At 44.2% G+C, this 15,086-nt stretch overlaps 1 protein-coding gene across 12 annotated transcripts in view; it reads right to left on the reverse strand.

Annotated features, from left to right (window-relative positions):
• Positions 1-15,086, reverse strand: part of Apba2 (amyloid beta precursor protein binding family A member 2) — a 252,008-nt gene that overhangs the window by 125,556 nt on the left and 111,366 nt on the right. For 8 of the 12 annotated variants that reach the window (XM_021722842.3, XM_078051294.1, XM_078051287.1 and 5 more), the window contains one exon: positions 583-636. The exons of 1 other annotated variant lie outside the window; for it this stretch is intronic. The gene's annotated coding sequence lies outside the window, so the exon portion shown is untranslated. Of the gene's footprint in view, positions 1-582; positions 637-3,332; positions 3,454-15,086 lie in introns of all 12 variants that reach the window. 3 more of the 12 variants (XM_078051291.1, XM_078051288.1, XM_078051290.1) reach the window with 2 other exon arrangements.

Genomic DNA, 15,086 nt, shown 5'->3' on the forward strand with positions numbered 1-15,086 from the left:
TTTCAGAGTATTTAGGATTGGGGATTAAATAACATAACTTCTCATGATAGTGCTCAAAAATATCTATTCTGAATTATTTTGGATTTCAGATTTTGGATAAGAGATGCTCAACCTGTAATGAGTGCCCACATTTACATAGCAAAAGTTTTCAAGTGGTATCTGTTGTTGGTATCTACTTTCAATGTAAATGGGAATCTGGGTTAGGATCACACAAATTAATGACTGAGCCCAGTGAGGACACTGATTTAAAGAAAAGCCCAGGGCAGGTGTGGGGAATGAATGGGGTGAGTATAAGTTGCTGTTGTTCTGGGTGTGGGGAAAGGTGTCAGCTCCAGGGAAAATAAGTGGCCAATGAGAATTCCAGCATTCATCCACTCCTTGGGTGGGAATCAAACCCCAGCTTCAAACTCCCAGTGATAAGATGAACACTCAATCACACACACACAGTTCCCGGAAACAAAGAACCAGGACAATTGCCGGGTTCCATTTGCAGTGTGGCATCCTGCTAGTGAAGCAATTCCATTCCTCACGTGTCAGAAGCAAAAGCTCACTCCAAGTAAAAAGCTCACTCGTGTTTCTTACCGAAAACGACAGGTTTGATAATGTCCCGGAAAACCTCCTGGTGATCAAATCTTTCTGGAACAAAGCAGAATGAAATAGAGGAAATTACTTAGGTTTCAGAAATGACACAGGTGCTTATATAGAGTTCCTTCAAGTATGAAAATTTAAATGAGTGAGAAGCTCTGAATCACCTATAAAAGTGAACAAATTATAATTCTAATGAGATGATCGGAAATTACCCTAAACAAATAATTAAAATGTTTCTTTAGTCATTTCATCACATAATTATTGCCTTAAGAACAACATGTTGGGCAAACAAAGCGATGGCTTGTGTACCATTCTGGAAGGAGAGACTACCCGCATATTAATGAAGCGCCTCAAAGCCTTCATGAATATGTATCTTCCCACAACAAAGCTTGACCCCAGTGGTTTGCAGAACCCCGTGTTTTGCGACACTTTCAGAGAAAGCTGACATGCATGTGGGGGTTGGAGGAGAATGACAAGTAACTAAAGGAAAGAGAAAGGAAGTCCCCTCACTTCCCTTGTCCAGGGTCTCAGTCCACCCTTCTTCCTGGGAAAGATGGTTTCAAAAGAGAACTGGAAAGAGGCCACCAGGTCTCACACGTCCCTTAAATAGAGAAAGCTTTTCAGATGAAAGCTGAAGAGGAAGCCATATAGCCTGGAGGGGTTCAAAGTCAGACCTTGGGTGGATCAGGATTTTGTGATGAGCGCAATGAAGACTCAAGGGAAAGATACCTGGGGTGGGACAGAAAGAGAGGGTTTCATTTGTCCTAAATTCCTCTTCTCCCTCCCATTTTGCTAATGTCAGATTGAGTTATAAAGCGTCTTGAATTTTCTTTGTCCCTTTCAAAACAAGAGCAAAATACCCCTCCTTCCTGGAGCCTGCTCAACTGGAAAGCACAGGGCTGAGATCTTCATGAGCAGATGTGCTGGTTGCACAGTTCACCTTCCATCTATTCCTAGGGTCTAACGTCACAGGGGATGGCATCATTCGTTGGGGGGAAGAAACAGGGTCTTGCTATTGGCACCTGCTCTGCAATCGTTTCTACTTCACGAAAATCTAATCTGGACTTGGTGTTATCACTTTGCTAACAAAGCCAGATGGCTGCTCTCGGTTCCCTGGGCAGACATTTCTAGCAGTGGGTTTTAATTAGGGAACTTCCTCCACTCCAGACTGGCCCTGTACAGATGCCGCTGGTCCAGATATAAAGGATACTGACAGGATATGACAGGATATCCCTTAGAAGGCTGAGGAGATTTCCATTTTGACTAAGTCACCTGTTAAAAGAGAACTGCAAAATGGTTAATCTGCTGGCTTTTATTCAGAGGTAACTTGACATTCACATAGCTGTTCGGTTTCTTTCCAAGGCTATTATACATAAATTGCCCTTCAATATCTGTGCCTCTGAGCTTCAGAGATTCTGGCCCTTTGAAAGAAGGCTTCTTTCTCCCACCCAAGCAAACATCACAGGTAAGGCATTTCAACCACACACAGGCTTTCCAAACTCAGGCAGTGTGGGCCACTTGCTTCCTGTGTGAGCATTAACAAAGCCCTCTGCAGCCTCTTGCAGCATGCCTCAGTTCCATCTTGCACAAAGCATGGAAAATAAGAATGATTTCAAAGGTGGCTGGGGAGGTGAAACTCTGGAATACCGCTTGGGATCACATTTGCATCAAATATTTTTCCTTCTCCCCCAAAGCTCACCATCTGAGGATCTCGAGAATTAAGTAATTTCTGGATTAGTGCATGAACTAAATGTTACATCTAGTCACGAGACACTTCACTGGCTGTCAGGAGATGGGGCCTTGGGTCCTCACTCAGTTACAAGTTAGCTCTATGACCCAAATAGAGCAGTCAGTGGATGTTTTGCATATGGTTTGTCCCCTCTGAATTCATGTTGGAATTTAAACCCTATTGTGATATATTAAGGGGGTGGAAACTTAATCTCACTATGTTGTTCAGAGGATTAGATAAGGTCATCAGGATGGCAAGCAACCCCATGGTTGAATCGAAGTAGCTTTTTAAGAGGAGGAAGAGAAACCAGAAAACACCAAAGTGTTCTTCCTGTCTTTTGCCATGTGATGCCCTGCACCCACTCTGCTCCCACTGGTTCCTGGCCCAGAAGCACCTTGGAGACTCTCAGAACCTGTTTGAGGATATCTCCTCTGTCAGGGAAGGCCTGCCCATTGCTTCCTTCCCTGGAGGGAGCCGGCACAGCTCTCCCTGGGTCTCCCCTGAGTCTGCAGGTCCCCTGAAAGGACAGTCTCATTCATCTGTTTCCGAGCATCCCCCACATGCTCCACTCAAATTCCCAACAAAGGCACAGAATCATCAAACCCCTCGGGAGCAAGGGCAGCGTGCTGTACCTTACATAAACACTTCCATACGAGGAAACAGGCCCACATCTGAACTCAATTTAGAATTGGTTTTTAAGTGTCTATTTATAGGCATCACACAACCATCTCTGGTGGATGGTGGAGAAGTCAGGGCTCTGGGCTCCTGTCCGCTGCAATTCATTTGCATTCTTTTCATGTTTATCTTCTTATTTCCCAGCAGCATTTTAACTCAAATGCAAGGTCACCTACCACTTGGACCCAGCACCACTTATCAGTTTCTCTACAGAAAAATGCTAATTTTCTTCCCTGTGCAGCAGTGCCCTGTCCCCTCCCGATCCAGGACCCCGTGTGTGCACTGGCTAAAGTGGAGTTTTGTTATTTGAATGACCTGTGTCTTTGGACAGATGGTTCACCTTAAAGACATGTTCCACAAGGTCATGAGACCCAGGAAGGTCCATTGGGGGTCAGCTGTCATCTCTCCAACTGACTCTGAGTCACCAGCCAGCCAGGCACATTTCAGCTCATTCCCAGTGGCTGGAAAGAATACAAAGATTACAACATGGTTCGCTTGGATCACCTGAGCTCTTCTTCATGGTCTAGCCATTCCTACAACTGCCATACACCTTTCTCCATTGCCTTTCTTCCTCTTTGGAAAGCAGTGAGGGCCAGGCCAAGCGCCCAGTCTCTCTTGGCCATTTGTAATTAGACAGAAATGCCAGAGTCTACTCTTTTTCTAGGAATTTAAAGTCATTTTTTGAATAATCTCCTAATCCTTTGCAATCTCCAGAGTGGAAACACAAGATTAAAACACTCTTCTCTCCAAGCTATCTGATCATTCATACGTTTGGGGTTTTATTTGGTGCAGGGGGTGAGAGGAGGAAGGGGTGCATCTTATAGCCCACCTTCTCGGCAGGGTCATGCAATACAAGCCACAGGGTCTCTCTTTTCCCATGAGAATGACTGGATCTCCAGGATGCCTGGGCTCCCTGAGCCCCCCACCCTGAGAACCAGCCCAGAAGCAAACATAGTCTTGTCCATGACTCTGAGTCCACAGCAGAACTCAGACACAGAGAGCACTTCAATCCACAGTCCTCAGCTGCCTGACTTGAAATACCACCCACGAGGTGCGGTTCCCTCTCAAAGATTGCTGCTGTGGCAGTTGGCACTAGTTTTCAGGACTGATTAATTTTCCCACAGGACACCACTTCAACTGCCATCATCAGTTTCTGTATTATTCGATATGCAAATTTCTGGCAAAAAAAAATAGATCTGTAATCAAACACAGCCTTTGAAATGCTGTGTTTCTAGGCACTCTAGAGGTAAATAGAAATGCTAAATATTCCTTAGAGTGGAGGGGTCCAAATTTGCTGATGCCTTTGATTGCTAAGTCAGGGAGGAAGGTCCCAGATCCAGAAAATATCCTCAGGACCCTCAGGGGCACTAGTGCTTGGGGAGGGGACCAGAGCAAGGAAACCACTCAATCTATGAGAACATCAAAGGACCTCCCCAGATAGAGCAGCTCACATAAACTCCCATCCAAAATGATCACAGGTCCCAGAGCACAGTCAAGTCCAGGGTCAGGGGACTGGGTTCAGAACAAGTCTTTAAAAAAAAAATTCTTAGCAAAATTAAAGCCACAGTTACAATTTTACAAACTCCCAGATCTGGAGAGTGTCCCTGGAAGGCACTTAGGAGTAAGGAGCAGGAGAGATAGGAGATATGGGTGCCCAACTACCCAACACAAAGGTAGGAATTGGGTGGAGTCAGCCCTGATCTTACCCAGGAGCAGTGGAATCACACTCAGAGTGGCAAGGGGACCAACCAGACTGCCTCTCCTCTCATTTCTTCCTCCCACTGACCCCAGAGTTAAAGAGTTTAGTTTCCTTGGGTTAAATGGGCAACCCTGAACTCTGTAAAGAGACCAGGTGCTGGGCACACAGTGCCTGAGATAAAGAACCAGCGAATGTGGTAAGGTATAGTAACCCCTAAAACACTTGCTAAAAGGACATTCTGGCCACACTGAGCAAGGGCCCTGTGATAGGCTCAGAAATGATCCCTGCAGAGCAGCACAGCCAGAATGATGGAGAGGTATCAAATGGCACCAAAAGCAGAGCAGAATGCTGAAGCCTACTCTGCTTTGGCTCTTCCAGGTACCATCTGGTGGTTATAGCCAGCACCCAAAGCCAGATGTGTGTAAGACTGGCAGCACCACTGCATAGGGAGAGATTGAATGCTTGCACGGCTTTCATGGGCCAGCCCAGGCTGCCACACACACTCACCTGCACCGTGCTGCTTCCTAGAGAAAGTGGACAACTAACAGAAGTCGGTGTCTAATAGGTAAGCTTTGGCACAAGAAGGTCTCCTGGGACCTGGTATTGCAGCCAATCAAGCTGCCCCAAGAGGGTGCAGTGAGATAGCCCAGAGTACTCACAGTTGTGGCTGGAACCACAAGTCACCTACGAGGGGAATTCAGAGGGGAAAAAGGCTGCTTTCCCAGGCCAGGATATATGTTGATTATTAGGGACTTGGAGATGGGGGTCTCCACCTTCTGAAGGGACACACAGGGACAGTGCTTGGGTGGGGAGAGGGGGTCCTTCCAGGACAGACAAAGAGGCACCATGGAACCACTTTAGAAACAGGCCACAGATGAGTTTTAGTGAGGGAAAAGGGGGCTGGGCTCAGACAGGGGCTCCAGGGGCTCACAGGCAGTGGGAAGGGGGTTGGAGGTGGGTAGCAGCAAAACTGGGGATGACCCAGCTTGAGTATAAATGAAAGTGCTGTTGACAAGTAAAATTTTAAAATTCTGAATAACTGAGTCCCTAAGCTGGCTACAAAGTAAAGTACTCAAATGTTAATAACTCCATTTATAATTTCAAGCATGTATTATTTTTCTCCTTCTGGGAAAGAAGCTACATCTTCAGAATAAAAAGCTCAAACTTTGAGATGCTTTGGGAACAAGCTGGATTTGAAGTTAGCCTTCAATGGTCTCAAAGTCTCAAGAACAATGGCCTGTTTGGGCAGGTGGCTCCTGGCTGTTAAAACACACCAGAATACTATACAAACGGCTATCATTAAAATGGTCAGAAAGCTCCATTCTTGGAAAAAAATCTGGCGGTGACAGGACATGTGGTATGAATGACACTGTGCCACCAGACCCTCACTTCCTGCTTCAGATTTGAATATGAAGATTTTAGGGGTGCTGCTTTCCCTAAGTGGGGACTAATTCTTTCAAGGTGACTATTTCCTTTCATGAGACCAAGGAAGCCACACCAAAGGTAGAGTTGAGGATACAGATGTGGAGTAATTTAATCTGTTCCAAAACTTGGAAATTTTTCTCTAAAACAAAACTGGATTTTAGAGTTCAGAAATGTGTTCTAAACCAATGTTCAAGTTTCTAATTTTATCACCTTTCCTATATTTGCTTTTACATAAAATACTCTTTAGGGTTTCCTAAGCACTGTCATGAACCATATAATGACATTTCAGTCAATGAGGGGCCACATATAGGTCACATAAGATTATATTGCCTAGTGGCAGCCATCTTGGTTTGTGTAAGTATACTCTATGACGTGTACACACAATTACAAACTTGCATTCAACACATTTCTCAGAATGTTACACATGACTGAAAACCTAGGATTTCCACTACAGCATTGTTGAGCTGATTTGTTAAGGTAGGAGTTAAAATGAAAAAAGTGTTCTGTGCAGGATACTTTGACATATAAAAATCAGTAGCATCACATTAAATGCTCTCAAAATCTACTAAAAAGCTGTCATCCTCAAAACAGCATGATATTGTACAAAGTAGACATTTCGAGCAACAAAATCTTCACTGAGTCTGCTCTTGTGCAGCCTGTGGCATTAGAGAGACAGAAACACGGTTCCCTGTACCCTTCTTGGCAGAAATAGTTGCCTTATAATCTCAGACATATTTCTCCAATGACCCTTCATATTAAGCCATTCTTGTTTTCTGCGAGGGGGCAGTGCAACACTGAGGTATTAAAAACTAGAACTTAGTGCCAAAACTGTCCATGTCACAGGACCAAGAAGGATGCCAGCAGGAAGCTAGGATGAAAGGAAAGGGGTGGTTTTCATTAAGGCTTGACCATGTCCGTGTCTGATCCCAAGGAATGAAGGACTAGGGGATGGTTTACACAAGCCCCCAGCTGCCTCTGCCTGGCTGTCCTTCTTTTTATTATTCTCTCCAAAGCAAATGAGGCTTCTATTTTTGCTGCAAGGAGTCTGATGCTTTCCAATTCCCAGGCGTCCCCGGGAGGGAGGCTGGGATTTCGTTTTCTATTCAGGCAAGCTCAGGGATTGAAGGGAGGGCTGCCCAGAAGGCTGAGAGCCAGAGAGAAGCAAGGCCTGCCAATCTTATCAAATGAGGACACAGCTCTCACTCGGGCTCTGGACAAGGTGACCATCCCTGCACACCCAGAGTCCCATGTGACCGTGAAGGGCCGTGTGCAGCAGGGTTTACTGATTCCATATCGTGCTCAATCTGACAAGCACGCTGTTTGCTAGAGTCTGAATGTGTCCCCCACAATTCTTTGTTGGAAACCTAATCCCCTTGCAACAGTATTGAGCAGTGGGAGCTTTAATGCTGTTATGTGGGGTGGGGGGTTAGGTATCACAGGAGTGTGTTCCTAACAAAAGGATATTTGGCCCCCTTCTCTCTCTCCCTCTCTCACATTTTTACCTCCCATCATGGGGTGATGCAGCACAAAGGTCCTTGGCAGATGCTGATACTTTGATATGGAACTTCCCAGACACCAGAATGGTGAGCCCAATAAACCTCTATTGTTTATAAATTACTGGGTCTGTGTTATTCCATAACCATTGCAGAAAATAAAATAAGGCACTATTTCACAGATATAAACTTAGTCCTTTCAGCTCCACTGTGCATAAAGAGCATTGTTGCCATCCCCATTTCACAGATGAAAAAAAAACTGAGGCAAATATTAAGCAGTTCACCTGAGACCACACAGGAAGTGCCAGAGCTAGAATTGAATCCTGGAAGTGTGCCCCCAAAGTCAACATTCTTTCTTAGCTATATACTATGTATGAAGGAAGAAAAGGAAAAGATACTTATAATAAATAAACCCAACAAAGGAATAGAATGATCAATAAGAAAATAGAAACAAAAAGTTGGAAAAGATATGACTAGTAATTCATAGGATAATAAACATACGAGATATAGAAATACATTCATATGTATATATGAAAAGATGCTCAGCCTTATTGGCAGGCAGAGAAATGCAAATTAAGACCTCATGTAGATAACACTTTCCTTGGACTGACAAACATTAAAAACATTTGACAATACCAAGTGTTGTCAAGGAAAAGGCAAAGAGGAAACTCATATATGACTGGTGGGAAGGCTCATTAGTACGTACACTCACCCACTTTGGGAGGCAATTTGGCTGCTTCTAGTAAATTTTAAGATTCACTTCCTCTATCCCACAGAAACTCCAATCCTTGCTAAATACTCCAGAGAAATCTGGCTCATGTTCACAAAGAGACACACACTGAAGTCTTCATGACAGCCTTGCTGGTAATAGCAAGAAAGTGGAAACCATCTAAGTATCCGTCAATGGAGAATGGACAGAATATTATATCCCTATACAGCACTGAAAATGTGTGAATGACAACTACCTGCTTTCATGTGGATGAATCTCACAAATGTAATGTTAAAAGCAAAGAAGACAAGCTACATGGGGAGAAAACCCTACCATTTGATGTCCTTTATATAATATTTAAAGACAAAATGCAAATCTACCAGGCACAGGTATATTTACAAATGCAGTAAATGACAGACAAGCACCAGACTCAAACAGTGTTTACGAGTATGGGAGACAAGATGCAACCAGGGAGGGGATCCCACGATATTGCTCACTGTGATGCTTTAAACTATGTCCATAAATTCTTTTTTTCTTTCTTTTTTTTATTGTTGGTTGTTCAAAACATTACATAGTTCTTGATATATCATATTTCACATTTTGATTCAAGTGGGTTATGAACTCCCATTTTACCTCAGGGTTATACAAAATTACATACAAGAGGAAGTGAGGGGAAAGGGAAAATAATACAACGGGGAGGAATGAATTACAGTAGAGGGGGTAGAGAGAGTGTCCATAAATTCTTTAACATGTCCTTCAAAAAGTGGAGCCTGATTCCCTCTTCCTTGGGGACTGGACTTAGTGACTTACTTCTAGTGACTAAAAGAAAACAGAAGTGACAGTGTGGCTAATGACAGCAGTCATAAAAGGCACTGTGGCTTCCTCCTGATGTACTTTGGGATCATTCTGGGGAAGCCAGCAGCCATGTTGTGAGGACTCTCAAGCAGCCCCATGGAGAAGTCCACTGACAAAGAACCAAATCTCCTACTGATAGCTTGTGAAGGAGATCTCAGAAGTGGACCCATCCTACCCTAGACAAGCCTGCAGAAGCCTGCAGCCCAGCCCACAATGTGGCCCAGCTAAAGCCACCCAGTTAAGCTGCTTCCACATTCCTGACCTACAGACTCAGTGTCTGAGATAATGTTTACAGTTCTATACCACTGAGTTTTGACATAATTTGTTACCCAGTAATTCATGACCAAACAGTAACATTCCCTACCTTAAGCAGGTTACAGGTATCTAGCTATTCATCATGTCAATCTTTTTACCTTTCTGTATGCTGCTGGGGACTGAGTGTTCGTGTCCACTCTAAATTCATCTACTGAATTCCTGAATCACAAAGTGATGGTTTTAGGGCATGGGGACTTTGAGGGGTGATTAGGTCATGAGGATGGGGCCTTCACAAATGAGATTAGTGCCTTTACAAAAGAGACCCCTGGGCTAGGCATGAAACTTGGTGTTAGAGCACTAGTCTAGCATGCAAATGGCCCTGGGTTTAATCCCCAGCTCTACAAAAAACAAACAAGCAAAAGGAAGAAGCCATAGAGAATTCCCTCACTTCTTTTACCATGTAAAGACATCATAAAAAGTCAGCCCCCTAGGGAGAAGGACGCAGGCCTTCCCCAAACACAGAATCTGCTACATGTTGACCTGGAACTTCCAGCCTACAGAAGGTGAAAAATAAATTCCTTGCTGTTTATAAGCCAGGAGGAGTCCATGACATTTTGTTATAACAAGCCTGGACAGATTAAAATATACACAAGACAGGACTAGGTCACCAAATATTTCTTAATGAAATTTTTATTCCAAAAGACCAACTGAACAATGAGAAGAAAAAGAAGCCCATAGTGACCAACTGTGTTCAGGCTGGGACCATGGAGCTTCTTCTTATTGAACAAGCCAGGTATTCCCCTCAATGACACACGGTGGGGTAGATAACATGACATGACTGGCCAACACCAGCATAGGAAATGCTGCCTGTCCCCAGTGACCACTGAGGAGTCCTCCACTTGAATGCGCTCAGCACTCCAGGAAGCAATTACAAGTGACGGACAGTTCTAGACCAGGCACAGGACAGGCATGTACTTCCCGTTTTTAGATATTTGGGCAATCACTCTCTACTCAGGGAGATAAGAAACTTAGACAAGCCCCTCTAAAAGGCTGAAGAATCATAAAAAATTGTGATTGAGCAAGAGAGGAAGGGACCAGAGGATTTCTTGCACTAAAATATTGAAATGGGGACTTTTTAAGCTAAGAGATCTGCAAGGAGGCCATCATGTGTCCTTAGTGGATCTTGCTGGAATGGAAGACATTTGGCAGCAGCCAAAGTGGTCTGACTCTTTTCCTGCCCTTCCCAGGCCTTAAAGCCATCAGAGAGAGGCAGAACTGCACACAAGCCAGGACCAGGTCAGCAACATGTCTGTCCTTCTCAGTGTCTGTCTGTTTGCTTGTTACTCTTTTCTTTAGGTTCCAGAGAGCAAAAGTGCATTTCATGTCTTAGGACCATGCTAGAGTTTGGATCTGAAATGTTCCTCAAAGACCCATGTGTTAAAGGTTTAGTCTTCAGCTAGGCCCTTCTGTGAGGTGGTAGAAACTTTGATAGGAACCTAGAGGGGAGTTTTAGGGTTTTGAGACATGCTCTCAAAGAGGACTGTGGGACCCCAGTCTCTTCTTCTTCTCTCTCTCTCTCTTTTCCTTCTCTGCCACAAGACTCCCCTCCAAGAAAGTGTTACCTCACCACAGGCCCAAAAGCAAAGGAGTCGACTGACCATGGACTAGAACCTCCAGTGAGTCAAAACAAACCTTTCTCTTTAGAAATTTATGATTTAAGGTATTTGTAATAGTGACAGAGAACTGACTCAGAACAGTCAAGCTGAACAGACGAATCCAGCTAAAGCAGCCAGAACCAGTGGAGTCCAGCAGAGCCAGCAGTTCTGGCCAATCATGAAGACACACCACCCAACTACTAAACATCACTTACTTTAAAATCCTCACTTACAGTATAAATCCAAAATCTCACAACCTGTGCTATTTCCTTTGATTCACTCATTCAAAGAAAAAACAACCACCCAAACCCATCTCAATTGAAACAGCCACTTTTCTTGCCACCGCCTGACAACAGACACAATACAGACTAATACATCTCAAGCTTGCTCTTCTTTTTGAAAAAAACACTCAGTTGGAGTGACAGAAGAGTTTAAGCCACATTTTTCATGTTCTCCTTTGAGCTCAACTTGTTGGGAAAATCACCACTGAGAATCGGGGTCCATGTTTTGATTGCTCTCGTTACTCATCACTCTCTGGCTGGTGGATCTAGGGGGTAGGATCTGCCACCCACCAAGGGGAGATGTGCAGCACTGGAGGTACCTCTGAAACCATGATGTGCCCCTGTCCTTGGCACATGCTCACCCGTCACCAATGCAGGTGGACACAGAGCTGTAATAGATTCCAGGGCCACCCCCTGCCTCCTTCCTGTTTTCTTTTCCTAGCCAGTCAGAGCCTGGCTTGAAGTGTGTGATGCCCCCAAACTTCCCAGTCATTGCCACCTAAGCTCAGTGGCAGGATCTTGGAGGGCTGGAACAGCAGGGGTGTCAGAGCCACACTGCATCATCCCAGGGCAATATCCCAGAGGGCAGCACTCCCTCTCTGCTAACAGGCTGTGACCACAATGCACCACACTCAATTGTTCTAAGCCTTGAGCTCTGACCTGGAAACAGAAGACTCCTGGGGTCCTGGCACTCCTTCAATTCTTCTTTGGCTTTCAGTATAATAGTTGACCTCTTGGGAAGAAGCCAAGGCAGAAAGATCAAGTCTGGGGTCCAAGAGTCAATGCTGGCTCAGGATTGGGAAGCTCTGTGACCTTGAGCCTCAGTTGTCTTGGGTGTAAAATGGGAATAATGATAGTCCCCTACAAACCTATGTCAGGGGATTGTTGTGTGGCTTAACCGGGGTGCCAGCAGGCACTAAGCAAGAAATACATATTGGCTCTTGATCTACGGCCAACAGAGCCTTGCTACCCAGAGTTGCCCCTGCCCACACTCCCACAACACCTCCCTAATCAGTAATGCCTCAGGTACTCATTCACCCCACTGCACACTCCTCTAGGGGAACACCTGGTCTTATACCCAGAGGGGCATCTGCAGCACCCAGCTCCATGCCTTTGCAACCCACAGCAGCCAAACTAATGAGCTGAGAGGATGTCTCACACCAACATGTTACAGTCTCAGCGAGGAAAAGCTCATTAACTTCAGAGAGGAAGCTCATTAACCCAGAAGAAGACAGGATCCTGGAGTGAGCCAGGGCCTTCTAGCACCATTTATACCTCATAAGACCCTGAATCAGGAGTGGGGACCACCTAATGGGCCTGGTGTTTCAGATCACAAAGACCTGTTACTCTCCTAAACCCCTTCCCACACACCCCTGGACCCACACTCTGCTCAGTTGTGAGTTTCCCAGGTGAAGGCAATATTCTGTCTTGGAAGTATAGGGGCATCTTCCACCTGGGGTGAGAAGGAGCTCAGGTGCCCACAGGGCTGACCTCAGGCCAGATCTCTCCAACCCACTCTGAGAGTGACTTGCTGACTCTTCATTTGCTACTGGGCTATGTGTGGAGTGATGGCCGTAAGGCAAAATCCCATCTGGAGGCCACTTCACTCACTGCACCGTGAACCATGGAGTCTTCTGCATCCCCCACCAGCATTGAACAGAAATTTTTTTTTCTTTCAATATTCTAAAAGAGACTCGAGAAAGTAATGCACTGGTCTAAGTAGAGGAAGGGGATGGAGAAACAGGGAGGAGAGGAGGTCATAGGGAGGCACCAGGGAACAAACTCCACCAGAAAATGTATGTCCATGTACAAATATACCACAATGAATCCTATTTATGTATATAATTACCATACACTAATTAAAATAATGATAGCAATAATAAAATGGAGATCAGCAGAGTGGAGCAAGTAGATCAGGGGGAGGAAATAAGAAGGTGTTAGGAATGAGATTGAACAAATTATATTATGTACGTGTACAAATATAATGGCATAATGAATCTCACTATTAATGTATAATTATAATGTACCAATAAAACTAAACTTTTAAAAGCTGAGTGGAAATTTTTAAAAAGAGTAACTTGGGGGTTGAGGGGGCAAGAGGTAACCAGAGATTGAACTCAGGGGCACTTGACCACTGAGCTACATCCCCAGCCCTATTTTGTATTTTATTTAGAGACAGGGTCTCATTGGAGTTGCTTAGCTCCTCACTTTTTTGCTGAGGCTAGCTTTGAACTCGAGATCCTCCTATCTCAGCCTCCTGATCCAGACAGTAATGTATTGGCAAAAGCTGAAATGGGACATAAAACTGCCATGTGCAGCCCCAAACTGAATAATAGAACAAGACTCTAGCAGTGGCATCCTTGTCAACACTAGAACCAATTACTCACGTGCCACATATACACCACAAATACACATCCTATCATATGGCAAATAAAAACAAGGAAATGAATTTGATCTTCAAAATAGGGTTCTGCTCAAGCAAGAATCTCCTTGCTCGTCACTTCTCTGTGCAATGGCTAAATAAATCATCCCAGGAGATGGTGTCTGGGCTGGAATTGTTCACAGACCTGTTTACACCTTCTAAACCTCAGGTTTGTCCAGTCCATCTGTCTAGCCTTATATCATGACAATGTGGTATTTCATTTTGTTTGGGTCCATCCTTATCAATTCATTTTCCAATGACTACTTTGTCATTGAATAGCATGAATACTTTGAGGACCAAATATTTTATCTTCCATTGTAAAAACAGAAATATACATGATGAGGATATTTTCACTCAGCATATTAGAATACTTGAATCACCCTTAGGAAAACTCTGATGGGATAGAAGAGAGAGCTGAAAGAAATTGGAACCATGATAACAAAGTCAATGTGGTTGATTGAGCCTTGCCTGAAACCCATGGTCTAGACTTTTCAATTATATAAGAAAAAGTTCAGGTCACTATAAAATGGATTTTTACTTACATCAAGTGTCTTAATGGATGAAGAAACAGCCCAGGGAGGTAACATGACTTCATCAGCCCAAAGAGCAACAGAAATAAAGTCCAGTTACATTGCATTAAGTACCACTTTGTGTCAAAATATTGGGCTGTGTTCCATGTGGTTTAAAACAAACACAAAATTCCCCAAATCTTTACTAGCATGGAGGTAGGTCTGTTTTTCAAATCTTACACTAACGAAATCTAACAGAAATAAGATTAAACTCAATCAGATCTCCTTTACTTCACCAAAACAAACATGTGGAGCCTAAATGGTCAGTCATGAATTCTAATAAGTGTTTAGGCTAAAAGGCACAATTTACAATGAACATTTCTGCACTGCTTCCCTCTCTTTGAAAGATAGCTCTGACCCTGGCTCACACTCTTGTGCTTATAGAAAATCTCAAGGCAGCTTTCAGAAAGAAATTTCCTTTTAATTAGCAACATAAATAAGCACTGCTCTGGTGATCAGCCGGCTGTGGTGTGTTGGCTTGCTCCCACTGATCCTGTTTTTTTAACTGATGCAAAGATCCAAAGAAGAATCAGAAAAAAATCAAGTTTTAAGTTCACTGCCCACCCTGTTTTGGACACGAGCATCTGGGGAGTCAGAGGTAGGTGATTTGCTGAATCACAGCAAATCAGGTCAAACCTACAGGGCCAGAGGACCCTGGGTTCATTCCATCACCCCCACTCCGCCTCCTTCCTGGGAGCCTGATATGCCACAAGGAACACCTTCTGCTCTCA

This window comes from Ictidomys tridecemlineatus, chromosome 5 (genome assembly GCF_052094955.1).
Source record: "Ictidomys tridecemlineatus isolate mIctTri1 chromosome 5, mIctTri1.hap1, whole genome shotgun sequence".
NCBI lineage: Eukaryota > Metazoa > Chordata > Mammalia > Rodentia > Sciuridae > Ictidomys > Ictidomys tridecemlineatus.